Source organism: Erinaceus europaeus, chromosome 16 (genome assembly GCF_950295315.1).
Source record: "Erinaceus europaeus chromosome 16, mEriEur2.1, whole genome shotgun sequence".
NCBI lineage: Eukaryota > Metazoa > Chordata > Mammalia > Eulipotyphla > Erinaceidae > Erinaceus > Erinaceus europaeus.
The window spans coordinates 47,101,002-47,128,442 of NC_080177.1; the positions used below are offsets into that span (position 1 = coordinate 47,101,002).

At 42.9% G+C, this 27,441-nt stretch overlaps 1 protein-coding gene across 3 annotated transcripts in view; it reads left to right on the forward strand.

The window, feature by feature from the left end:
* Nucleotides 1-259: 259 nt before the first annotated feature.
* The window catches only part of MGA (MAX dimerization protein MGA), a 127,572-nt gene continuing 100,390 nt past the window's right edge, over nt 260-27,441 (forward strand). For 2 of the 3 annotated variants that reach the window (XM_060175017.1, XM_060175028.1), the window contains exon 1: nt 260-493. The gene's annotated coding sequence lies outside the window, so the exon portion shown is untranslated. Of the gene's footprint in view, nt 494-734; nt 789-27,441 lie in introns of those variants that run through there. The other variant, XM_060175019.1, reaches the window with a different exon arrangement.

A 27,441-nucleotide genomic window follows, 5' to 3' on the forward strand; every position in this document is an offset into this window, starting at 1 on the left:
TGCGCGCGCCACACCTCTGGTCCCTTTAAAAAGCCTCTTGCTCCTTCCCTCCACCCCAATACTATCAGTCAGCTTAGGAGAAGCACTCTTGAGCACTATCCATTGCCCAGCACGTACGTTGTACGTTGTATGTAACAAGCCGTCTTTCCCTGTTCCGAAAAGGATGGTCCTTTACTGGCAGAAAAACACCCTGGCTTTCTCTCTTTTGTTCAAAGAGTCACTGCGGAGAGAGGTGTGGTTTTCCCAATACCAGACAGAACAGGTGGGGAGGGGACCGAGGTGCCGGCCCGGGAGACACTCCCGCCAGCCCGCCTGCACCCGCCCGGCACAGCTCCCTGGGGGCGGCGGGGACGCGCGGAGGTGAGACCCGGCGGCCGGCGCCTTCCCGGCGTGCTCTGCGGCGCCGAGGGGCGCCAGCGCATCCCGGCGTGCACCGGGGAGCGCTCAAGGGCGAGGGCTCCAGGCTTCAGGAGTGCCACGCGAAGGTACACCGGTAGGTGCGATCATAGCCCGAGACCCCAAGTTCTCGTCCCTCTTTCAAGAATTCAGTCTCATGCAGGCGGAAAAGAGGGGACTCCTAGCTGCCTTCCCTTTCCGCGTGCGAACGCCTTTCGGCGCCGCTTCGAGCGCGGTGCCAGGCGATTAGCGGGGCGGGGTGGGGCGGGGCCGGGCCGCACGCAGCACGTGATCACGCCGGCAGCCAATGGCCCACCGGGTGGTGCAGCCGCGCGAGGATTCCGGCAGCGTGAGCAGGGCGACGCGTGGGCCCGCGCCATCGGACCCAGCAGGTACGCGCAGGCGCCGTGGCTGCCACGCGCCTCGTCTGTCCCCACGCGCTGGGTGGCGTGTATTTGGCGCGAGGCGTTAGGAGCCATTTTGTGGGGTGGGGGTAGGGTGGGGGAGGGGGCGGGCGGGGGGCACCAGCGTCACGTGGGTACCACAGCCAATGGTCGGCGGGGGCGCCCCACCGCTTTCCCCCAGCGCCTCACGGGGCGACGCTTGGATGAAAGTTTTGTCCTGCCCTCGCTGCAGAGCGCTCTTTCGAGGCGCGCGTGCAGCGTGTGAGAACTGGCTGCGGGGCCTCGTGATGTCCAGCTCGGCCGCGAGTGCGGGCAGTCAGGCCTCGGCAAAATGGCTGCTGGGAGAGGCGCAGAGCAGGGAGCGGGCCGCGTGAGGGTCACATGACGAGGTTGGCAGCGCGTGCTGCGGGCGCGGACGGAGGGGGGCGCGTCACGTGTGGCGCCGCCCTGCCTGCGGCCCGCCGTCCGCACTCCTCCCCCTCGAGGCTGTGTGGCCAGCTGGGTCCGCCTCGGGCGGCACCATGACTGTGGGCGGGGCGTTCGGAGACCTGGGGTCTAGACCTGCGGTTTCTTTTGTAATCAAGCAGTCACACTGCCATCAGTCACCTCCCTGTGTTCCCTTTGCCTTGTAGCTCTGTGTAGGTGCTTTTAAAGTTCTCCATGTAGAATTTAGCCGCTATCTAACACATGTCACTTGATTCAACAATGAGCACATTATTGGCTCTTATTTTGGGGCTGGCCACCACTCCCACCCCATCCCCCGAAGGTCCCATCACTAGTCTCAATCAGTGTAGTCATATAGAAAACCTGGTGGTGGAAGTCGTTTGTTAAGCTGTTGTGGGCATGTTCATAGTTATCAATAACATCTGTCTACTGTGCCTGCCCCGTCTTTAATTGGGAAAGTACTCTGATAGACTTCTAGACTTCAGGTATTTCTTGGGAGGAGATTAAGTGATAAATATTGTCATAGCTGCTGAAATGGATAACTAGCATAAGAAGGGCTCACGGAGGCCCCTTGGTCTGCTAGAAGGGCCTGGACGTCATGGAGGAGGCTTCCAGTCACCACTCTAGTGTTTTTCATGGATCTCTTACTTTGGCTCTTGTCTCCAGTGGTCCAGGTTGTGGGAAACTAAACAGATATAAATGAAATATTTTCATATTACTGTTTGTGATTTGTGTCCCCTTTTGAAGCGTCTATGAGCCTTTGGATTTTGTGGGCTCACATTGTGGGAAAAATTTTGGGCCATTATGACAACTGTGGATTCTGAACAATTACAATAACATTTTAGTGTAAGATTTAATATGCCTTGACTCATTTTGTTCAAACAAATTACGAGATAAGTACTATTAATTCCATTTGCGAAAGAGGGAAATAGCAGAGATCACTTGTACAGGCCTTGTAGTTTGCAGTTTAAACCAGGTTTCCTTTTGAAAACTTGAGAAAATGATTATAAAGTTTACTCAGAAGGATGAATTTGTGGGGCTGCAGTGGTGACACACCTGATTGAGTGCACACCTTACCAAACACGAGGATCCAGCTTTGAGCCCCACTACAAACCTGCAGGGGTGATGCTTCATTAGTAGTGAAGCGGGTCTGCAGGTGTCTTTATTTTTCTCTTCTCTTAATTTCACTCTGTCCTGTCACATGAAATAGAAAGAAAGAAAGAAAAAAGGCAGCCAGCAGCACCAGGCCTCAGTGATAATTCTGTTGGCAATTAAAAGCAAAAACCAAACACAAAAAAGATTGTTAAGTATTAAATAGGATTTTTTTTTCCTTCTCCACAGTACTGCACAGCTCTGGCTTTTGATAGTGACTTTAGAGCCTCTAGCACGAAAGTTTTTTAGATAACCATTATGCTACATCCCCACCCAGGTAGAATAATTTTTGAACGAAAAATGTGGAGGGGATTTGCTCTGGTGAGGATACAAATAATGATATTATAATCTGTAGTAACCTAATACAAGGCAATGGAATAACAATCTAGAAATATATAATGTAGGGAGCCAGGCGTTGGTGCAGCAGGTGGCGCAAGTGCAAAGACCGGGTTAAGGGCCCCGGTTCGAGCCCCTGGCTCCCCACCTGCAGGGGAGTCGCTTCACAGGAGGTGAAGCAGGTCTACAGGTGTCTTTCTCTCCCCCTCTCTGTCTTCCCCATCTCTTTCCATTTCTCATTGTACTATGCAACAACAACAACGACAGTAATAACAACAACGATGATAAACAAAGGCAAGAAAATGGGGAGGAGGGATTACATAATAAATAAAAATTAAAAAAAAGAAATAGATAATGTAATGCAATATAGTGTTTCTTGTTAGTTGAGAATTTCAAAATTATGTTGGAAAAAAATGGAGTGACTTCTGGAAAAAAATGGAATCCCAACTTAAAATTTTTAAAAAAAATATTTACTCCCTTTTGTTGCCCTTGTTGTTTTATTGTTGTAGTTATTATTGATGTCATTATTGTTGGATAGGACAGAGAGAAATGGAGAGAGGAGGGGAAGACAGAGGGGGGAGAGAAAGATAGACACCTGCAGACCTGCTTTACCACCTGTGAAGCGACTCCCCTGCAGGTGGGGAGCCAGGGGCTCGAACTAGGATCCTTACTCCAGTCCTTGTGCTTTGTGCCACCTGCGCTTAACCCACTGTGCTACCACCCGACTCTCAAGTTATTTTTTGTTAACTTACCTTTATTTGTTTATTGGGTAGAGACAGACAGAAAAATACAGGGGAGACAGCATAATGGTTCTGCAAATGACTCTCATGCCTGAGGCTCCAAAGTCACAGGTTTAGTCCTGAGCAGTGCTCTGGTTACAAAAAGAAAAGAAAAGAGTCAGACAGAAATTGAAAGGGAAGGGGGTTATAGCGAGGAAGAGAGACAGATACCTGCTGCCCTACTTCACCATTTGCAAAGCATTCCTCCCTCAGGTGAGGACCAGGGGCTCGAACCTGGGTCCTTGTGCTTTGTAACATGTGCACTCAACCAGCTACACCACCACCTGCCCCCTCCCACAATAAAGTTAAAAGGCAAATTTATCTAGTATTTATTCAACATAGTTATTGAGACCATACTATATTCCAGGTAGTTTTTCTAGTGTTGGGAATCTTGTGATGAGTAAAACCGGGTAAATTGTGGGGAAATATTTTGCACTGTGTGTTGTACCTTTAGGTTTAACATTAGTTATTTTATTATCTAATAATTGTGCAAAGGAGGGGCCAGGCAGTGGCACACATTACAGTGTGCAAGGACCCAGGTTCAAGCCCCTGGTCCCCACCTGCAGGGAGGAAAGCTTCATGAGTAGTGAAACAGTGCTGCAGTGCTATCTCCCACTCCCCTCTCAATTTCTGTCTACCCAATACTAAGTAAATAAAAGCTAAAAATGTGTCAGTGTTTTAAAAAAAATAGTGCAGAGAATGTGAATAGGTACATGTCTCACAGAAATTTGCTACTTATAAATAAACAACACAGCAGGGGGTCGGGCGGTAGGGCAGCGGGTTAAGTACACGTGGCACAAATCTCAAGGACTGTAAGGATCCCAGTTCGAGCTCTCGGCTCCTGCCTGGCCTGCAGGGGGGTCGGATCACAGGCAGTGAAGCAGGTCTGCAGATGTCTGTCTTTCTCTCCCCCTCTCTGTCTTCCCCTCCTCTCTCCATTTCTCTCTGTCCTATCCAACAACAACGGCATCAATAACAACAACAACAACGATAAAACAACAAGGGCACCAAAAGGGAAAAAAGTAGCTATCAGGAGCAGTGGATTCATGCACCACCCAGACCCAGCAATAACCCTGGATGCAAGAAAAAAAAAAAAAAGCATTTCTCTGGTATTTGGGCTTATATGAATAAATGACAATATCTGGTATTAGCACAGGAGCAGGAAATAGGCACATTGACCCACTGCTGTTGGTGAAGTGGAATGTTATTTCTTTAGGGCGTTTTAGCTATGCTTATTGAAAGTCTTAGAATATATGTGCCCCTTGAATCAACAGCTTCTCTTCTTTGTGAAGGAAATAACTAGTAAGTTTGCAAAAGTGTTTATTTATTTATTTATTTAGTTTGTTTTATTTATTTATTTAGTTTGTCATCAGGGTTACTGTTCCCACTACTCCTGGTATACACACACACACACACACACACACACTCTTTCTCTCTCTTTCTCTCTCCCTTTCTCTTTCTTTCTTTCTCTCTCTCTCTCTCTCACATACACGCGCACACACACGCGCACACACACACACACACACACACACTGCCCCCCTCTAAAGATAGAGGGTGAGAGTGCAAGAAGAGATACTGCAACACTGCTTGTGAAATTTTCCATATTAGGTTGCTCCCAATATTGTTCATATAAATGTTGTGTTTGGGGCTGGGAAGATAGCACAGCCTGTTAAAGCATCAGCTTACATGATTGAAATCCCAGAGGCAGAGGCTGCAGGTTCAGTCCCTGGCACTACTTTATGCCAGAGCTGACCTATGCTCTAGTTCGTTCTCTACCCACCCCCCACTCCTTTCTCTCTTCTATAATAAAATAAAGAGTTGTATTTTTTTTTTTTGCCTCCAGGGTTATTGCTGGGGCTCAGTGCCTGCACCACGAATCCACTGCTCCTGGAGGCTTTTTTTTTTTTTTAACCTTTTTGTTGCCCTTGTTGTTTTATCAATGTTGTGGCTATTGTTGTTGTTACTGACATCGTTGTTGTTGGCTAGGACAGAGAGAAATTGAGAGAGGAGGGGAGGTAGCGAGGGGGAGAGAAAGAGAGACACCTGCAAACCTGCTTCACCACTTGTGTAGCGACCCCCCTGCAGATGTGGAGCTGGGGGCTCAAACTGTGATCCTCATGCTGGTCTTTGTGCTTTGCACCATGTGCTCTTAACCTGCTGTGCTACCGCCCAGCCCCCGAGTTGTATTATTTTTATGTAATAGTAAGACTGGAAAGACAGACATTAAATGATAGAGAACTAGTTATACATGGTGCCCCTGTGAATGAATATACCTTGTTTGAAATGATACAGGTTGCCACTAATAATTTGGAAACCAGATGGCATATGTTGTTAGTGTAGAGAGCAGGTTTTGGAGTTATTTTCTTTGGAATATGTTCATTCACAGAAGTCTGAAATGAATTTCACCACTCTGGTCTGACTTTTTCAGATAGGATTAGAGAGAAAGAGAGGACTGGGTGGTTAAGTACATTTATTACCAAGTGCAAGGAACTGGATTTGAGCCTCCACTCCCCACCTGCAGGGGGGAAGCTTCACAAGTGGTGAAGCTGACCTTCTAGTTGTCTCTCTGTCTCTCCTTCCTCCTTCATTCTCAATTTCTCCCTGCCCTATCCAATCAAAACAAAGAAATAAACAAAAGAAACTAAAGGGACAAATGGCCACCAGGAGCAGTGGATTTGCAGTGCCAACACCAAGCCCCAGCAAAACCTGGTGTCAGTTAAAAAAATGAGGGAGAAGGGGCTGGGAGGTAGTGCACTGGGTTAAATGCACATAGTGCAAAGCACAAGGACCGGCTCAAGGATCCTGGTTCCAGCCCTTGGCTTCCCACCTTCAGAGGATAACCCTGGAGGCAAAAAGAAAAAAAGAAAAGAAGAAGAGAGGGAGTTGGAGACCACAACTGCAGCTTCCCCCAGTGCAGTGGTACTCCTAGGTACCTGTACTAGGTACCTAGTGGTACCTGCACTGCTGGTGGGAATGTCAATTGGTCCAACCTCTGTGGAGAACAGTCTGGAGAACTCTCAGAAGGCTAGAAATGGACCTACCCTATGACCCTGCAATTCTCCTCCTGGGGATATATCCTAAGGAACCCAACACATCCATCCAAAAAGATCTGTGTACACATATGTTCTTGGCAGCACAATTTGTAGTAGCCAAAACCTGGAAGCAACCCAGGTGTCCAACAACAGATGAGTGGCTGGGTAAGTTGTGGTATATATACATAATGGAATACTACTCAGCTATGAAAAATGGTGACTTCACCGTTTTCAGCCAATCTTGAATGGACCTTGAAAAATTTATGTTAAGTGAAATAAGTCAGAAACAGAGGGATGCATATGGGATGATCTCACTCTCAGGCAGAAGTTGAAAAACAAGATTAGAAGAGAAAACACAAGTAGAACCTGAACTGGGATTGGCATATTGCACCAAAGTAAAAGACTATGGGGTGGGGGGTGAGGAGAATACAGATCCAAGAAGAATGACAGAGGACCTAGTGGGGGTTGTATTGTTATATGGAAAATTGGGAAATGTTATGCATGTTCAAACTATTGTATTTACTGTTGAATGTAAAACATTAATTCCCCAATAAAGAAATAAAAAAATGGGTTAAATCTGTAGCAAAACAGGCACTCTCCGAGGTGAATTAACTTGTCAGTCTTCTAATGGTGATTTTGAATGATAGACTTTTGGATAAATTTAATAAATCTTAACTTTTTTGAACAGTTTTAGGCTTACAAATAAAAATGGTGTGGATAGTGTAGATTTTCTCTAGACCCTACACCTAGTTTTCCCTTTTTGTTTTATTTTATCAGATCAGCTCTGGTTTCTGGACCTGTGTACTCAGAGCCTTAGGTGTGAAATTTATTTTTCCCTTTTGTTGCCTTTTTTTTTTTTTATTGTTGTAGTTATTGTTGTTGTTATTGATGTCATCGTTATTATTTAGGACAGAGAGAAATGGAGAGAGGAGGAGAAGACAGAGAGGAGGAGAGAAAGACACCTGCAGACCTGCTTCACCACTTGTGAAGCGACTCCCCTGCAGGTGGGGAGTTGAGGGCTTGAACTGGGATCCTTAGGCCGGTCCTTGAGCTTTGCGCCAAGTGTGCTCAACCCACTGCGCTACTGTGGGACTCCCGCCCTTGTTGTTTTTTATTGTTGTAGTTATTATTGTTGTTATTGATGTTGTTGGATAGGACAGAGAGAAATGGAGAGAGGAAGGGAAGACAGAGAGGGGGAGAGAAAGATAGACACCTGCAGAGCTGTTTCACCACCTGTGAAGCGACTCCCCTGCGGGGGGGGGGGGGGGGGTGTTTGAACCTGGATCATTCTTGCACTTTGTGCCACCTGTACTTAACCCTTTGCTCTACCACCCGACTGCATATAGATTTCTTCTATATCTGAATCAGCATAATATTTACTAAACAATGTCTATATGTTGTAATCATTGCATAATTCCTTTGAGATTTTTTTTTAGTGGGTCTGGGGCTTTACACATGCAAGGTTTTACTGCATGTAAAGAGAGGGAGGGAGAGCATTTTAGCTGCTTTCTCCTTTGTGGTGTCTGGGTAGATTGGGTGCTTGGTAGTACAGTAGGCAGACAACCTACTTGGGTGTTATCTCTTTGCTTTCTGAGATGACTTAAATATAATGTAAGCTCTTTCTGTTATGGGATCTGAATCTTTAAGTTTCTGTTTTTGTCTAACCTGGAGACTTTCACTTTCCATCGCCAGAGGGCATAAACTCTAGGTTGCATAGTTTAGCATTAGCAGGTCCTAGCTTTCTCTCCACATTGTCAACCTGCTTTTTGCCTTAAATTCCTACTTACTTTATAGGGTCCTTCTGAAAATTGGTGTGCACTACTCCCAGATTTCCAACTAGACTGTTATCTCCTAAAAGTAAAGTTCTGGGGGCCGGGGTGGTAGCGCCACTGGTTAAGCACGCTTGGTGCAAAGTGCGAGGACCAGCGTAAGGATCCCAGTTCGAGCCCCCTGCTCCCCACCTGCAGGGGTGTGGGGGGGTCCCTTCATATGCGGTGAAGCAGGCCTGCAGGCGTCTTTCTCTCCCCCTCTCTGTCTTCCTGTCCTCTCTCCATTTCTCTCTCTCTCTGTCCTACCCAACAATAATGACAGCAATAACAACAATAAAGAACAAGGGCAACAAAAGGGAAAAAAAACAGCCTCCAGGAGAAGTGGATTTGTAGTGCAGGCACTGAGCCCAGCAATAACCCTGGAGGAAAAAAAAAGTAAAGTTCTCTGCTCATTGTGTGGGACTTTCTCAGCTTTGTTTGTACTTCAATTTCTAGCAAGTACACATTATCAGTTGCTAGTTTGATATTTCTTTCCGGTTGCTGGCCAGGTGATAGATGCTTAATCACAATGCTATGCCAAAGTTTAATATTGCCAAAAGAGAGTAAGTAAAACTAGATCTTTGTAGTGAGATACAATGTAGTGAATTACAATGTAGTAATACAATGTCAGTAACTGTACTGTAAACCTTTATTCCCCTTGCAAAACAGGAAAAAAAAAAAAAACAACAACTAAATCTTATGGACCATTAGCTGAAATTTTAAGGCTTAAAATTGTGTGTTTAACCACTTGTGCCACTGCCTGGCCCCAAGGATTTTTCTGGTGATGAGTCATTCTCTAGTTCTAATGATGTCCTTTGTGATGAACTTTAACCAGTACAAAGTCTAATGAAGTGATGTGAGTTGGAGTTCAGAGACATTTTAGAAATGTTTCCATCTCTAGAGCTGATTATTCTTTGGAAGCAAGCTATTATAATAGATTCTTCCTTCACTTGCCCACTTCCCCACCCACCTTCACAGTAGTCAGGGATTCTATTTTAGAATTACACATGTACTTTTAGCTTTTTACTGAAGAAGCAGTAGAATCAGCAGTGCTCTTTCTGGGAATGTCCTTTAAACTGTTGTGTAGAAGAAGGCATAATGGTGTCAATTGTAGGTGTAAGAGTTTCAGTCTGTGAACTCAAATGGGTTCATTATTTTGTCATTCAATCAGAAGTATGCATTGAACACCCACTTTATATGGATATGTAAGAAGAGCTGAGAAAACAAAAAAAAAAAAGAAGAGCTATAGAGCTGTAGGGACATACACAAGAAGTAAAGGCATTGTTGCCTACACATGAATTCCTGACAGTTTAGTGGAGAAACTGAAACATACAATTACAAAGGAATTTAATCAGACAGGGCTATAGCATAGTCGTTATGCAAAAGACTTCCATACCTGAGCTCCCAGTTTCAATCCTGACACTACCATTGCAGAGTTTAGTAGTGCTCTGGTAAGGAAAAACAAAAAATTAGTAAGAAGTTAAATGTATGAGTAACAATACTGTAGTGGAAACCAAGAGCTTTCCATTTACTTTTTGTCATTGCCATGGCTCTGGATCAGCCTTTTCAGATAGAAGATGTGGGGTTGGGCCTCAAACATGGGTTGTACATACACATTGCAAAGCAGCTCATTACCAAAGTGAACTTTTTTACTGGTCCTGAATGAAAGTATGTTATTTGAGGACCGTCTGCTCTTTACATTGTTTTGCTTAAACTCTTACTTGTTCAACCAGCCCCACATAAGGAGGAGTCATTTCCTCTCGAGATCTGGCTACCACATGTCTCCCTTAGAGATTATTACATTTGTGTCATACTGTTAGTTTAAATCAAAACTAAGTTTGTTGGCATTTAAAATTTCATTCTTGCGGGAGTCGGGCTGTAGTGCAGCGGGTTAAGCGCAGGTGGCGCAAAGCACAAGGACCGGCAGAAGGATCCCGGTTCGAACCCCGGCTCCCCACCTGCAGGGGAGTCGCTTCACAGGCGGTGAAGCAGGTCTGCAGGTGTCTATCTTTCTCTCCCCCTCTCTGTCTTCCCCTCCTCTCTCCATTTCTCTCTGTCCTATCCAACAACAACAACAACAACAATAATAACTACAACAATAAAACAACAAGGGCAACAAAAGGGAATAAATAAATAAAATAAAATATTTAAAAAAAAATTCATTCTTGCTAATACATCATAACAATTTCCAACTCTTTCCCTAAGTGAGGGCCTACTCATGTAATAGAACTGACCAGTTTCTTTTTCATGTACATTTTAAAGGTTTATTTATTTATTTATTTGTGAGAGCCAGAATGCTCATACCAGAGCATTGCCCACACATACAGAGTGATAGATTAAACTTCAGACCTTGTACATGCAAGTCCTGTGCTCTACCACTGCTCATCTTTCAAGTTTTTTGTTTAATTTTCCTTTGTTCTTCACTGAAAGTGCTAATAATTTTCAAACACTTAAAAAATTGAAACACTTAATGATAAACAGCTGAAGAATTAAAATAGCATAACCCCTGCAAAGTCTAGACATCATCATTTTTTTTTTTCCTCCAGGGTTATCACTGGGGCTCAGTGTCTGTGCTATGAATCTACTTCTCCTAGAGGCCATTTTCCCCATTTTGTTGCCCTTGTTATAATTGTTATTATAGCTGTTGTTATTGTTGGATAGGACAGAAATAGAGAGAGAAGAGGAAGAAAGAGGGGGGAGAGAAAGATAGACACCTGCAGACCTGCTTCACCATTTGTGAAGTGATTCCCCTGCAGGTGGGGAGTTGGGGGCTTGAACCAGGAGCCTTACTCTGGTCCTTACGCTTTGTGCCATGTGCGCTTAACCTGCTGTGCTACCACCCAGCCCCCTAGCCATTATTATTCTTAAGGTAATTTAATGATAATTACACATTTTCCAGGAGATTTCTTACAAATTCCTAAAATGGCAGGAGGTGGGCTGGCACAATAGCTCACTTGATAGTGTACTGTATTGTCACACACTCAACCCAAGTTCAAGCCTAGCCCCTACCACATCGAAGGAAGCTTCAATGCTGTAGTCTTTTAGTCTCTCTGACTCTTTGTCTCTATCTTAAGGGGAAAAAAGAATTATGTTTTACTGCTGCCAGTGTTATAGCTAGGGTTCAGTGTGTGCATATGAATCTACTGCTCCTGGCTGACATTTTTCCTTTCTATTTTATTGGATAGGACAGAGAATTGAGAGAAGAGATGGGGGGAATAAGGGAGAGAGAAGGACAATACATTTGCAGACCTGCTTTACGGCTTGTGAAGACCCCTCCCCCACATGGTAATATGTGCACATAACCAGGTTCACCACCACCCAGTACCTAGAAAATATCTTCTAAAATAACCAGTAGATGGCGTTTTAGAGAGCTTCCTTTTCTGTGTTAAAGTGTTTTTAAGTGCTTCATATGTATACATACATATACACACATATTCCACATTAATTTTTATTAGATGTATATATTTATTAATAAGAGAAACAGGACATCACACTGACCCATGCTATGTTGGGGGAATTGAAGGAACCTCATACTTAAGAGTCCAGTGCTCTGGACTGTTACTTATTTGTGAGAGCCAGAACAGTTCACTATTCCAACCCCTAAACTGCCACATTTTTTTTTTTGCCTCCAGGGTTATTATTGCTGGGGCTCGGTGCCTGCACTACAAATCCACTGCTCCTGGAGGCTATTTATCCCATTTTTGTTGCCCTTGTTGTTACTGCTGTCATTGTTGTATAGGACAGAGAAATCGAGAGGAGGGAGAGAAAGATAGACAGACACCTGCAGACCTGCTTCACCGCCTATGAAGTAACTCCCCTGCAGGTGGGGAGCCGGGGGCTCTAACCAGGCTTCCTATGCCAGTCCTTGCGCTTTGCACCTTCCATTTTTCATGACTGTCATTAACTCTTACCATTGAAACCCAGGGCTGGAAAAAATTTTCTGTAAAGGACCCAATAGTGAACATTGAAGGTTTTTTTAGTACAGAGGGTCTCTACCTCAACAGCTCAACTGTATCTTATGGCAAAAGCAGCTGTAGACAATCTGCAAATGAACTGACATGGTGCATGCGTGTGTGTATTTATTTATTTATTTATTTATTTTGGATATGGAAAGAAATTGAGATGGAAGGGGCAGGTAGAGAGAGACACCTGCAAGTGGGGTTCTTTGTGCACTGTAATATGTGTGCTCAACCAGGTGTGCAACTACCTGACTCCTGACATGACTGTTCTAATAAAGTTCTTTTTTTTATTATTATTTTTTTTTCCTCCAGGGTTATTGCTGGGCTCGGTGCCTGCACCATGAATCCACCACTCCTGGAGGCCATTTTTCCCCCTTTTTGTTGCCCTAGTTGTTGCAGCCTCGTTGCGGTTATTATTGCCATTGTTGATGTTGCTTTGTTGTTGGATAGGACAGAGAGAAATGGAGAGAGGAGGGGAAGACAGAGAGAGAGGGGAGAGAAAGATAGACACCTGCAGACCTGCTTCACCGCCCGTGAAGCGACTCCCCTGCAGGTGGGGAGCCGGGGGCTCGAACCGGGATCCTTACACCGGTCCCTGCGTTTTGCACCACGTGCGCTTAACCCACTGCGCCACTGCCCGACCCCCTCTAATAAAGTTCTTTTAATCTCTTATTTATTCATTTATTATTATATAGACACAGAGAGAAATTTAGAGGGGAGGGAAAGATAGAGAGTGAAAGAGACAGAGAGACAACTGCAACACTGCTTCATCACTTGCAAAGCTTTCCTCTTGCAGATGGGGACCATGGGCTTGAACCCAGGTCCTTATACACTGATTGTAACGTGTACACTCAACCAAGTGTGCCACCATCTGGCCCCTCTAATAAAACTTTTTATGAAAACCCACCAGGCGTAGTAGTTTGTTGGGCCTGAGAAACTTTTGCAAAAAAATTTTTTTTAATTATTTTATTTTTTAAAATAAGAGTGATATAGAGAGAAAGATAGATAGAGACCAGCCCTGGCTTATGGTAGTTCTGGGGATTGAATTTAGGACCTTGGAGTCATAGGCTTGAGAAGCTTTTGCATGACCATTGTGCTATCTCCCCAGCCCTAAACATTTATTTTAATGAGAGAGGTACAGAGAGAAAGATATCAGAATAGTGTTGAGTACTGCTCAGCTCTCCTTACGGTGGTGCTGGGGATTGACTCTGGATCCTCGTAGCCTCAGGTGTAAAAGTCTTTTTTTGTAACCATTATGTTGTTTTCCCAGCCCATTTGATGACCCTTATCTCAGACATGGCACCTTAAACATTCATGAATATTGAATAATAAGAGTTCCAGAGTTTTAAGTAGGTATTTGAAGGCTTTACTTCTAGCTTTATTATTGTCATTATTAAAAAAAAAATTTTTTTTCCTGTAGTTAGTGGGGCTTCACACCTCCAGGATAGTGGCTTCACCACTTTTTCAGATAGAGATAAAGATAGAGTAGAAGAAGAGGTAGAGCAGCAGAGAAGCAGAGAGAGCAAGAGATCAGAGCATAAAGCTTCTTTCAGTGTAGTGGGGGCTAGGCTCGAACCTGGGTTGAACTAGTGGCAAAGCAGTGTATTCTCCAAGTGAGTTATTTATTTTTTCTGTTTTTCTTTAATTTTTTTATTATCTTTATTTATTTATTGGATAGAGACAGCCAGATATTGAGAGGAAGGGGGGATAGAGAGGGAGAGAGACAGAGAGACACCTGCAGCCCTGCTTCACCACTCATGAAGCTTTCCCCCTGCAGGTGGCTTGAGCCTGGGCCTTTACACATTGTAACATGTGCGCTCAACCAAGTGCGTCACCACCCAGCGGGGCCCCCCCCTCCCGCCTTTTTGTCTCCAGGACACTGGAGCTGGGTGCCTGCTTCACGAACACTGTTACTGAAGGCTTTTTCCCCCTTTTGATGCCCATTGTTGTTGTTGTTATTATTATTGTTGTTATTGCTGTAATTGTTGATAAGACAGAAATGGAGAGAGAGAAATTAAAGATAGACACCTGCAGACTTGCTTCACCTGAAGCAACCCCCCTGCAGGTGGGGAGCCAGGGCTCAAACTGGTATCATTATGGCGGCCTGTGGCTTTGCGCCATGTCTGCTTCTTCAGGAGTTGCTCTACTGCACCGCCCCCCAAGTAAGTTATTTATTTATTTTAATTTCTTTTTCTTGCCTCCAGGATCATTGCTGGGGCTCGATGCCTGCACTATGAATCCACCGCTCCTGGGTCCATTTTTTTTCCCTTTTATTGCCCTTGTTGTTTAATCATTGTTGTGGTTATTATTGCTGTTGTTATTGGTGTTGTTGGATAGGACAGAGAAATGGAGAGAGGAGGGGAGATAGAGGGTTGAGAGAAAGATAAATACCTGCAGACCTGCTTCACCACTCCCCTGCAGGTGGGGAGCTAGAGGCTCAAACCGGAATTCTTAAGCTGATCCTTGGCGCGTTGTGCCATGTGCCCTTAACCCGCTGCGCTACCGCCAGATTCCCCCAAGTCAGTTATTTTTAACCTGCGTCCTGTGTTTCTTTTGAGAAGTTCCTTGCTGTTCTGATTGCTTTATTATTTTGTTTATTGCCCCTTTCAGATTCTTACCACTTTCTGTATATCTCTTACAAGTTAATTAATTTCTCATCACTTTTACTCATCAATATGATGAGAATATTAATATCTAAGATTTATGAGCACTGATGACATGATAATGTTAAATAGTGGGTGCAGATATAGCACAATAGCTATGCAAAAAGACTTTCATGCCTAAGGCTCCAAAATTTTAGCTTAGTCCCATACACCACCAATAAGCCAGAGCTGAGCAGAAACTGGGGAAAATTAAAACAAAACAAAATAAAAAACACTGACCAGTGGAATAGAATTGAGAGCCCAAAAGTAAGCCCCCACACCTATGGATATCTAAGCTTTGACAAAGGTGCCTAGACTATTAAATGGGGAAAGCAGATTCTCTTCAACAAATGGTGTTGGAAAAATTGGGTTGAACATGCAGAAGAATGAAACTGAACCACTATATTTCACCAAACACAAAAGTAAATTCTAAGTAGATCAAGGACTTGGATATTAGACCAGAAATCATCAAATACTTAGAGGAAAATATTGGCAGAACTTCTTTTCTGTATAAATTTTAAAGACATCATCAGTGAAATGTATTCATTTACGAAGAAGACTAAATAAAAAATAAAGCAGTGGGACTACATCAAATTAAAAAGCTTGTGCACAACAAATGAAACCACCACCCAAACAGAGACCTTCCACAGAGTGGGAGAATATCTTTGCATGCCATACATCAGACAAGAGGCTAATAACCAAAATATATAGAGTTCACCAAACTCAGCAACAAGGAAACAAATTACCCCATCCAAAAAATGGGACAAGGATATGAACAGAATATTCAAGAAACATATGAGAAAATGCTCCAAGTCCTTGATTGTCAGAGAAATGTAAATAAAAACAATGAGATACTTCACTCCCGTGAGAATGTTATATATCAGAAAAGGTAGCAGTAACAAATGCTGGAGAGGTTGTGGAGACAAAGGAACCCTCCTGAACTGCTGGTGAGAATGTCAATAGGTCCAACCCCTGTGGAAAGCAGTCTAGAGAACTCTCAGAAGGCTAGAAATGGACCTACTCTATGACCCTAAAATTCCTCTCCTGGGGATACATCCTAAGGAACCCAACACACCCATCCAAAAAGATTTGTGTATACCTATGTTCACAGCAGCACAATTTGTAATAGCCCAAACCTGGAAGCAACTCAGGTGTCCAACAACAGATGAGTGGCTGAGTAAGTACTGGTATATATATACACAATGGAATACTACTTAGCTATTAAAAATGGTGAATTCACCTTCTTCACCCCATCTTGGATAGAACTTGAAGGAATCATGTTACATGAGATCAGCCAGAAAGAGAAGGGTGAGTATGGGATGATCTCACTCATAGGCAGAAGTTGAAAAACAAGAACATAAGGGAATACACAAAGCAAAACTTGGACTGGAGCTGGTGTATTGCACCAAAGTAAAACTCTGGGGTTGGGGGAAGGTTCAGTTCCTAGAACAGGATGGCCAGAGGAGGACCTAATGGTTAAATTGTCATGTGGAAAACTGAGAAATGTTGTGCATGTGCAAACTATTGTATTTTACTGTCTACTGTGAACCTTTAATCCCCCATTAAAAAAAAAAAAAGTAAAAGAAAAAGCCTGGCAATGTAGCTCACTTGAATGGTGTTCTGCTTTGTCCTGCATGTGACCCAGTTTCAAACCTGGCTCCCACTGCAGTGAAGGAAGCTCCAGTGCTGTAGCATCTTTACTTTCTCTGCCTGTCCCTCTCTTTTTCTAAATTAATTAATTGAAACAAAGAGAGTGTGAAGTGCTGATCCAGGAGATAGTTCACCTACTAGAGTGTGTGTCTTGTCATGCAGAGACCCTGGGCTTGAGCCCCAGCTCCACATGACAGCAGGGGGAGTGCTGTCTATGTTAGAGGCCATGTGATGCCACTGCAGAAGGGTTTTAGTTTGATGTAGTCTTATTTGTTTGTTTATTTATTTATTGCCTTCAGGGTTATTGCTGGGGCTTGGTGCCTGTACTACAAGTCCACTGTTGTGGAGGCTATTTTCTCCATTTTGTGGTTGTTATTGCTGTTGTTGTTGTTAGATAGGACAGAGAGAAATTGAGAGTAGAGGAAAACAGAGAGGGAGAGATAGATACTTGCAGACCTGCTTCACCACCTGTGAAGCAGACCCCCCCCCCCATTTATTTATTTTTACCAGAGCACTGCTCAGCTCTGGCTTATGGTAGTGTGGGGGATTGAACCATCGGACTTTGGAGCCTTAGGCATGAGAGTCTCTTTGCATAGCCATTATGCTACCTACTCCCCTTTTTTTATCAGAGCACTACTCAGCTCTGGCTTATGGTGGTACAAGGGAGTGAATTTAGGACTTTGGAGCCTCAGGCATAACAGCCTGTTTGCATATAACCATTATGCTATCTACCCCTGCCCAATCTATCTTTTTTTTTTTTTTTAATTATCTTTATTTATTAGTGGATAAAGACAGACAGAAATCTAGAGGGAAGGGGAAGATATAGAGGAAGGGAGACAAGAAACACCTGCAGCCCTGCTTTACCACTTGTGAAGCTTTCCCCCTGCAGGTGGGAACTGGGGGCTTGAACTCAAGTCCATGCACATGGTAATGTGAGCTCAACCAGGTGCATTATTCCCTGCCCCTCAATCGTTTTTTATGTTCTTTTTTTAGACTATTTTTTTATTGGGATTAATGGTTTACAGTAAATACAGTGGTTGATACATTTGTAAAATATTTCTTTATTGGGGGATTAGTTTGCATACGTGTAACATTTCTCAGTTTTCCACATTTCTATTCAAACCCCACTAAGTCCTCTTCTTCTTTTTTTTTTAAATTTTTTTAAAGATATCATTTATTTATGAGAAAGATAGGAGGAAAGAGAAAGAATCAGACATCACTCTCATTCTAGGCTTATGGTGGAGCTGGTGATTGAACCTGGAGCATTGGAGTTTCAGGCAGGAAATCTTTTGCATAACAATTATGCTACCTCCCCACTCTTGTGTTCTTGTTACTCAACTTCTGTCTATGAGTGAGATCATCCCATACTCACCCTTCTCTTTCTGGCTGATTTCATGTAACATGATTCCTTCAAGCTCTATCCAAGATGGGGTGAAGAAGGTGAATTCACCATTTTTAATAGCTAAGTAGTATTCCATTGTGTATATATATACCAGTACTTACTCAGCCACTCATCTGTTGTTGGACACCTGAGTTGCTTCCAGGTTTGGGCTATTACAAATTGTGCTGCTGTGAACATATGTGTACACAGATCTTTTTGGATGGGTGTGTTGGGTTCCTTAGGATGTATCCCCAGGAGAGGAATTTTAGGGTCATAGGGTAGGTCCATTTCTAGCCTTCTGAGAGTTCTCTAGACTGCTTTCCACAGGGGTTGGACCTATTGACATTCTCACCAGCAGTTCAGGAGGGTTCCTTTGTCTCCACAACCTCTCCAGCATTTGTTACTGCTACCTTTTCTGATGTATAACATTCTCATAGGAGTGAAAATAGTATCTCATTATTGTCTTTAAATTTTTCTCAATTTTCAGCCTAGCTCCTTCTCCACCATTATGGATCAAGAACTGAAAGCTCCCCCACTCCCCTCCAGAGTCCTTGTCTTTGGTGCAATACACCAAACCCAATCCGAGTTGTGCTTTATGTTTCCCTTTTCTATTCTTATTTCTCATCTTCTGTCCATGAGTGAGACCATCCCATATTCATCCTTCTCTCCCAGCTTATCTTTGATCCGTCTTAAGTAATATTTTAATTATGGCTGATGACCTATAAAGTAACAGAGAGTTCCTAGATCTTCCTTATTTGTGTGACAGAAGTGAATGTTTGGGTTCTATAATATTACTCAAGGAGTTAAATGCATGTATTAATGTTGTAGTATTTATTTATTTGTCATAGCTTTATCAGATGTCATTATATTAAAGAAATTTTCTGGTTTATTATGATATATTCTTTTAAAATATTTCAGCTCTGTGTGTGTGTACAAGTATGATAGTTAATTTTCTCTGGTCATCTTTTAAAATTTATTATCAGGTAGACAAGTATTATGAAGAAAGACATGACATGGGTTTTGTTTAAAAGTTCACAGTAGGAGACCATGCAAGTGGGCTGGAAGATTGTTCAATTCAGTTGAAAATTAAGTAGCTATGTATATGCCCAAAGCTGAAATTCTTTTTTCTGTGGTACTCCTACGAGGTAACCCTGTATAAGAAATATAATGAAGAAGCAAATTCCCTAAGTGGATATTGTTCTTTTCAGTAAATGCAATTTGTCAAATGTATAATTAAGTGCAATTTAACTTTTATTAGACTTTCAATATTCACTTTTACCCTTCTTAAATTCTTTGACAGATGGGACAGATTCAAACAGTGTGAATGTTAGGCTTGAATGGAGGTGACTGAGTGGTAGAGCACATGAGTCCCATGGGTGCAGCCCTAGGTTCTGTTCTGCCACCATGTGAACACCAGAAACAGTGATAGGAGGAGCTGCATGGATAGGGAAGTAATACTTTGGTCTCTCTGTCATTCATATATCCTTTCTCTCACTCCCCCTTTCCCCCTCTTTCCTCTTATCTCCTTTCTCTCTCTCTCTCTCTTTTTTTTTTTTTTTTTTGCCTCCAGTGTTAATTGCTGGGGCTGGGTGCCAGCACTACAAATCCACTGCTCCTGGAGGCTATTTTCCCCATTTTGTTGCCCTTGTTGTGGTTATTATTGTTATTGTTGTTATAGCTGTTGTTGTATAGGACAGAGAGAAATCGAGAGATGTTGAAGACAGAGAAGAGGAGAGAAAGACACCTGCAGACCAGCTTCACCACTTGTGAGGCGACCCCCTTACAGGTGGGAAGCTGGGGGCTCGAACAGGGATCCTTACACCATTCCTTGTTCTTCTGCTTTGCGCCATGTGCGCTTAACTTGCTGTACATGCTTATGTCATGTGTAATTTATATGTGTATATACTAAAAATTGCTTATTAATTAATGAGAGAGAAGAGACAGAACCAGAGCATCACTCTGGCATCTGTGATGACAGTGATTGATCTTAGGAACTCAAGTTTGAGAGTCTAATACTTTAGCCACTGCACCATCTGTGGGGTTGCTATATACTTTTTAATTTTTTTTTTTAACCTCCATATTTTTTTAACTCCATAGTAACTAGATGATACCTGCAGACCTGCCTTACTTCTTGCAAAGCAACCCCCCTGCAGATGGAGAGCCTCAGGCTCAAACTGGGATCCTTGCATGGGGTCCTTGCCTGCATGACAAATTCACTGCTCCTGGTGCCCAGTTTTTTCTTCCCTCCTTTCATTTTTGGGCAAAGACAGAAATTGAGAGGGAAGGAGAAGGTAGAAAGAATGAATGAGAGACATCTGTAGCATTGCTTCAATACTTATGAAGCTATACCCCCTACAGGTGGGGACTAAAGGCTTGTCCTTGCCATTGGTAAAGTGTGCACTACTGTGTGCAGCATTGCTCAGCCCTGCATACTTTTCTTTTTTCTTTCCTTTTCTCTCTCTTTCTTTTGTTCTTTTTTTAAATAACATGCCATATTTTGAGTACAAGTCACTTTTTTTCTCTCACAGGGTTATCACACTACAAATCCACTGCTCCTGGTGGCCATCATTTTCCTATTGTTGTTATTGTTATTGCTGCTGTTGTTGTTGTATAGGACAGAGAAATTGAGAGAGATGGGGAGCACAGGGAGGAGGGGACCTGCAGACCTGCCTTACCGCTTGCAAAGCGACCCCCTCTGCAGGTGGGGAGCTGGGGGCTTGAACTGGGATCCTTATGCTCTTCTTGTGCTTCTTTGCACCTCCCCCAACACTTTTTCCTTTCACTTGGATAGTCAGGTGGTAAGAATTGCTTTACATAGAGTATCTAAAGCTTACTAGATCAGAATGATCTAAAGGAACTCTGTGCAGAGGATTGTTGAGTTTTTGGATCATAATGTTTGGGAGTCTTAGGTTTCTGAGCCTTTATCTAGGAGATTTCTTTTTTTTTTAAATTAATATTTATTTTATTTATTTATTCCCTTTTGTTGCCCTTGTTGTTTTATTGTTGTAGTTATTATTGTTGTTGTCATTGTTGGATAGGACAGAGAGAAATGGAGATAGGAGGGGAAGACAGAGAGGAGGAGAGAAAGATAGACACCTGCAGACCTGCTTCACCGCCTGTGAAGCGACTCCCCTGCAGGTGGGGAGCCAGGGTTCGAACCAGGATCCTTATGCTGGTCCTTGTGCTTTGCGCCACCTGCGCTTAGCCCGCTGCGCTACAGCCCGATTCCCTATCTAGGAGATTTCTTTGCAAGTCAGGAAAGTGTTTTATTTATTCATAAAAATATTTTATCACGTGGGAGTCGGGCGGTAGCACAACAGGTTAAGCGCAAGGACTGACCTAAGGATCCCGGTTCAAGCCCCTGGCTCCCCACCTGCAGGGGAGTCGCTTCACAAGCGGTGAAGCAGGTCTGCAGGTGTCTGTCTTTCTCTAGCCCTCTGTCTTCCCCTCCTTTCTTCATTTCCTCTGTCCTATCCAACAACAACGACATCAATAACTACAACAATAAAACAACAAGGGCAACAAAAAGGAATAAACAAAATAAAAGAAAAAAGATATTATAAAAATAAGAAAAATATATTTTATCACACACACCCACCTACCCTGCTCAGCTCTGGCTTATGATGGTGCTGGGGACTGAACCTAGGACTGAAGAGCTCCGGTATTAGAGTCTTTGTATAACCATTATGCTATCTCCTCAGCCCAGGAATGTGTGTGCTTAACAGGATGCCCCACCACCTGGCCTCTGCTTTAATTTTTGACAGATCAAAATGTATAAGCAGCTTTTGATTCTATAGTCAATTCATTGAGAGTGTGTTGCTATTGTTTAAAGCCATTAACTGTTCAGTAATAGTGGTTGAAAGTGATATTCTTCATTCAAAAGTTCCAGCTAGCAAACACTGTAATAAAAATTTAATACTGAAGGTTCCTAGGAGGTAGCATAGTGACTAGATGATCTAACATTTGTCAGAGTGATGGTTTGCTTCTCTCTCTTTTATGTTAATAAATAATACTAATAAAATAAGCCTGTTAGCTGCTTAGTGGTAGGCCAATTCAAGATATCCGGTTTTCCGTAAAAAAGTTATTTATCACAATTTGTAACAGCCAAAACCTGGAAGCACCCTAGGTGTCCAACATCAGATGAGTGGTTGAGTAAGTAGTGGCGTACATATACAATGGAATACTACTCAACTATAAAAAAATGGTTAATTCACCTTTTTCACCTCATCTTGGATGGAGCGTGAAGAAATAACTGATCTCACTCATAGGCTGAAGTTGAAAAACAAGAACAGAAAGGGAAACAAAGCAGAACTTGGACTGGAGTTGGTGTATTGCACCAAAGTAAAAGACTAGGGTGGGGGAAGGTTCAGGTTCTGGAACATGATGGCCAGAGGAGGACCTACATATTGTATTTTACTGTCAACTGTAAGCCATTAATCCCCCAATAAAGAAATAAAAAAAAACACCCTGGAAAAAAAGGAAGTATGGATTTTGAAGAGCAATATATTTCTTTAGGAAGAGCAGGAGGTAAGCAGGAGACCTCATGAAAGTAAGTTCTGCCTTCTACTTGAGTCACTGCTCCAGCCCTCATGAGCAAACTACAGTACTTGTGCTCCTTTCTTTCTGAAATGCTTTTCTTTCTTGCTAATTTCACCTCATTCTTAACTTTTCCACAGAATTCTTCTCTAGCCTCATTCTGATGTAGCTGCCCTTTGTGTTTTATTGGGCCTGGAAAGAGTACAGTCATAGAGGCATTCTTTATTTTTTTGTCTTTTGCTATCTACATTGATTGCAAAACCTAAGAGGGCTGCTTCCCACAATGACCTTGGGTCCATACTCCCAGAGGGATAGAGAATGGGAAAGCTATTAGGGGAGGGGATGGGATACGGAGATTTGATGGTGGGAATTGTGTGGAGTTGTACCCCTCTTAGCCTATGGTTTTGCTAATGTCTCCTTTTTTAAAATAAATAAAAAATTAAAAAAAACAAACAACCTACAGGGCTGGAACCATGCCTTGCCTTTGTGTTCCAGGAGTTACACATGACAGATATACAATAAATGTTTAATTTGAGGAATCAGAAATACTCTGTTCTTTTATGCTTTGTACCTTTATATAAATTGTTGTCCTGTCTGCATAATGAACAGCCTTTCCTCTTCCTCATTTCCCCCCACCTTCTTTTTTCTTTTCTTTTTTTCCTCCAGGGTTATTGTTGGGGCTCCTTTTATGCTTTGTACCTTTATATAAATTGTTGTCCTGTCTGCATAATGAACAGCCTTCCCTCTTCCTCGTTTCCCCCCACCTTCTGTTTTTTCTTTTTTTTCTCCAGGGTTATTGTTGGGGCTCCGTGCCTGCACTACAAATCCACTGTTCCTGGAGGCCATTTTTCCCATTTTGTTGCACTTGTTGTTGTTATTATTGTTGTCATTACTGTTGTTGTTGGATAGGACAGAGAGAACTCAAGAGAGGAGGGGAGACAGGGAGAGAGAAAGACACCTGCAGACCTGCTTCACCGACAGTGAAGCAAACCCCCTGCAAGTGGGGAGGCAGGGGCTTGAACCAGGATCCATATGCCGGTCCTTGTGCTTTTCATCATATGCGCTTAACCCACTTTACTACTGCCTAACCCTCTCCTCCAACTTTTTTTTTTTAAAGAGACACCGGGACAGAGAGGCAGAGAGTGTTGGAGACCACAGCACCTTCTGTGTGGTGGAGGACTGGGCTCTAACCTGGGTCTCAAACTTAGCAAATCAGCACATTGTGCAACTAAGCTCTCTTCATTTGCTTTGTTAATTTCTAGGGATTCTTTTATTTAACACTAAACTTGACTTGATAATGTGGTGACAATTCTTTCATTGTGCTTCTTCTTTTCTATGATTCTGATGATTTTTTTTTGTCAGTTTAGGGATCTAAATGTTTCAACAAATGACTATATGTATGTATCATAAACATTATAGAGTTGCAGGTTGGATAAATATACCCCATGTGTCCTTATTTCTTTCACTTGCACTTATATATCCCAGTGAATGTTGAATGGAACAAACCCCAATATAATAAATACTGGCACTGTATCATCCCTGCAATTATAATGTCTGTACAGATAATTTGGCTACTTACTACATCCAAGTTGCATAGATAATCTATGTTCTCTATTTCAGCACAGCATTTTTCTTTTAAAAGGTGCTCCCTGCCCTCCAGTGGTTAAATCACAACCAGAATTTTTTAGTAAAGGTAAAGGTTACAACATTCATTTATGGTATTAGTTTAAGGTATATTTAAAATTCCCATTAGATTTATTTTTCAGACAAAGCAAGCTCCCTGCCTCACTGTTTTTCCCTTATGTTGGATATGCCTAGAGGTCAGTGTGTTTGTTTATTTAAAATTAAAAAAAAATTTACTTATTTTCACTTTTGTTGCCCTTGTTTTTTATTGTTGTTATCGATGTTGTCATTGTTAGATAGGACAGAGAGAAATGGAGAGAGGAGGGGAAGACAGAGAGGGAGAGAAAGATAGACACCTGCAGACCTGCTTCATGGCTTGTGAATCGACTCCCCTGCAGGTGGGGAGCCGGGGGCTGGAACCAGGATCTTATACCAGTCCTTGCACTTTGCGCCATGTGTGCTTAACCCGCTACTACCACCCGACTCCTGTTTGTTTATTTTTTACCAGAGCACTGCTCAGCTCTGGTTTATGGAAGTGTCATAGCATGAGCATCTTTTAGCACAATCATCTCTCTGTGCTGTCTCCCTAGATAGCCCAGTTTAAACTTAGTTCATCTCACTTCTTTTAGATATGTTTTTTTTTTTAAGCCCTTCTGAAACTAGATCACTTAATTTACTGATTTCTGATATTTTTCCTTTAAGTGTCAGTAAAACAAATTCATTTTCACTAAAATAGCCATTTATCTTGAAGATAGTTTTTTTCTAATGGATGCATATATGCAAGTGACAGTCTTTGTTACAACTTTCTGCTTCAATTACGGGGTAGTAAATTATAAAATAATAACATTTCTTCCAAAGCAAAGAATCTGTTTGCCTCTGTTGATTTTTTTCTAGATAATATTGTCAAAACTCAGGCTGAAGTAAGTTAAGTAATTACATTTCTCTAGAAGAAGAATCTTATTATCAGCATCTACCTTGTCAATATGATTTGTCCATTCCTCCATAGAGAAATATTTTGTTTTATTTTTTTTTTTCATGGAGAAATATCTTGGCATAAGACTCAGCAGGCACAACTTTATTTATATTTATTTATTTAAACCAGAGCACTACTCAGCTTTGACTCATGGTGGTGTAGGCGATTGAACCTGGAACTTTGGAGCCTCAGGCATGAGAGTCTCTTTGCATAACCATTATGCTATCTACCCCTGCCATGTATAAAAAAAATTTATTTATTCTCTTCTGTTGCTCTTGTTGTTTTGTTGTAGTTATAATTGTTGTTATTGATGATGTTGTGTTGGATAGGACAGAGAGAAATGGAGAGAGGAGGGGAAGACAGAGGGGGAGAGAAAGAGAGAGACCTGCTTCACCACTTGTGCAGGTGGGGAGCCAGGGGCTCGATCGGGGATCCTTACACCGGTCCTTGCACTTTGCGCCACCTGCGCTACCACCGGACTCCCTATATATGTTTTTAGATATAGAGAATCAGAGAGACCACAGCCCTAAAGCTTTCTAAAGTGTGGTCAAGGCAGGCCTGAACCTGGATCACATGCATGACAAAACAGCACATTATACAAGTGAGCTAATTCCCAGGCCATAATTTGCTGGCCTTTTTTTTTCCCCCGGGGTTAAACAATTGAAAGTTTTATTTATTTATTTTTTACCTCCAGGGTTATCGCTGGGGCTCAGTGCCTATGCCTCCACTGCTCCTGGAGGCTATTTTCTTGATTTTTCTTTTGTTTTTCTTTCTTGGATAGGACAGAGAGAAAGTGAGACAGGAGGGAGGGAGGGAGAGAGAGATACAGCTGTAGACCTGCTTCATGGCTTGTGAAGCAACCCCCGCTGCAGGTGGGGAGCCAGGTGCTAGTACTGGGATCTTTGAGCATGTCCTTGCCCTTCATACTTTATGTGCTCAACCCTGTGCACCACCACCTCACCCTGCCAATTGAGAGGTTTATTATGTTGTGGCACAGCGGTATGGAATGGTATTGGGTACAGCAAGACTGGCAAAGTGGCAAATATCGTCTAGTCATTTTGGCTGCAGAGGCGTGAGGTTTTTTTTCCTCCAGGGTTATCATTGGGGCTCTGTGCCTGCACTACGAATCCACTATGAATCCACTGCTCCTGGCAGCCATCTTTTTTTCCCTGTTGTTGTTGGATAGGACAGAGAGAAATTGAAAGAGGAGAGGAAGACGGAGGGGGAGACAAAGATAACACTTTCAGATCTGCTTCACGGTTTGCTTTCGAAGAGAGGCAGGTGGGAGCCTGAGGCTTGAACTGGGATTCTTGCGCTTCCTGCCAAGGGCGCTACCGCCGGGCCCCTGAGGTGTGAATTGTTAAGCTAGTTTTTACCAGAGCTGAGCTCCACATGTACAGGTCTTGGGAGAAGTGATCATGGCCATCCTTGGGAGAGGAACAGACATCAAGAGAGTAGGAAAAGAGAACACAGGAAAAAGAAAGGAATGTTTTTTGTTTGTTTTTTACCAGAGCACTATTCTGCTCTGGTTTATGGTGGTGCCTGTGATTGAACTGTGACTTTAGAGCCTCAGGCATGAGGGTCTCTCTGCATAACCATTATGCTATCTACTCTTCACTGCCCCCCCCCCCCTTTTTAAAACCAGAGTACTGCTCTGCTCTGGTTTATGGTGGTGCAGGGGGATTGAACCTGGGTCTTGGAGCCTCAGGCATGAAAGTCTCTTTGCATGACCATTATGCTATCTACCCCTGCCAGGAATGGTGTTTCTTTGCCCTCCCTCCTCTCTCTCTCTCTGTTTCTGTCTCTCTCTCTCTCTCTCTTTTTAATTTCTTTATTGGAAATTAATGTTTTACTACTTTGGTGCAATACGCCAATTCCAGTTCAAGTTCTACTTGTGTTTCTCTTCTGATCTTGTTTTTCAACTTCTACCTGAGAGTGAGATCATCCCATATTCATCCTTCTGTTTCTGACTTATTTCACTTAACATGAATTTTTCAAGGTCCATCCAAGATTGGCTGAAAATGGTGAAGTCACCATTTTTCATAGCTGAGTAGTATTCCATTGTGTATATAGACCACAGCTTGCTCAGCCACTCATCTGTTGTTGGACACCTGGGTTGCTTCCAGGTTTTGGCTACTTCTCTCTCTTTTTAAAGAGTTTGTTTATGAGAAAGACAGGAGGAGAACCAACCAGACAGCACTCTGGTATATGTGCTGCCCGGGATTGAATTTGGGATCTCATGGTTGAGCTTCATCTACTATGCCACCTCCGGGACCACTCTCTTATCTCTCTCTTTATTTTAATGAGAGGTGCAGAGATAAATGAT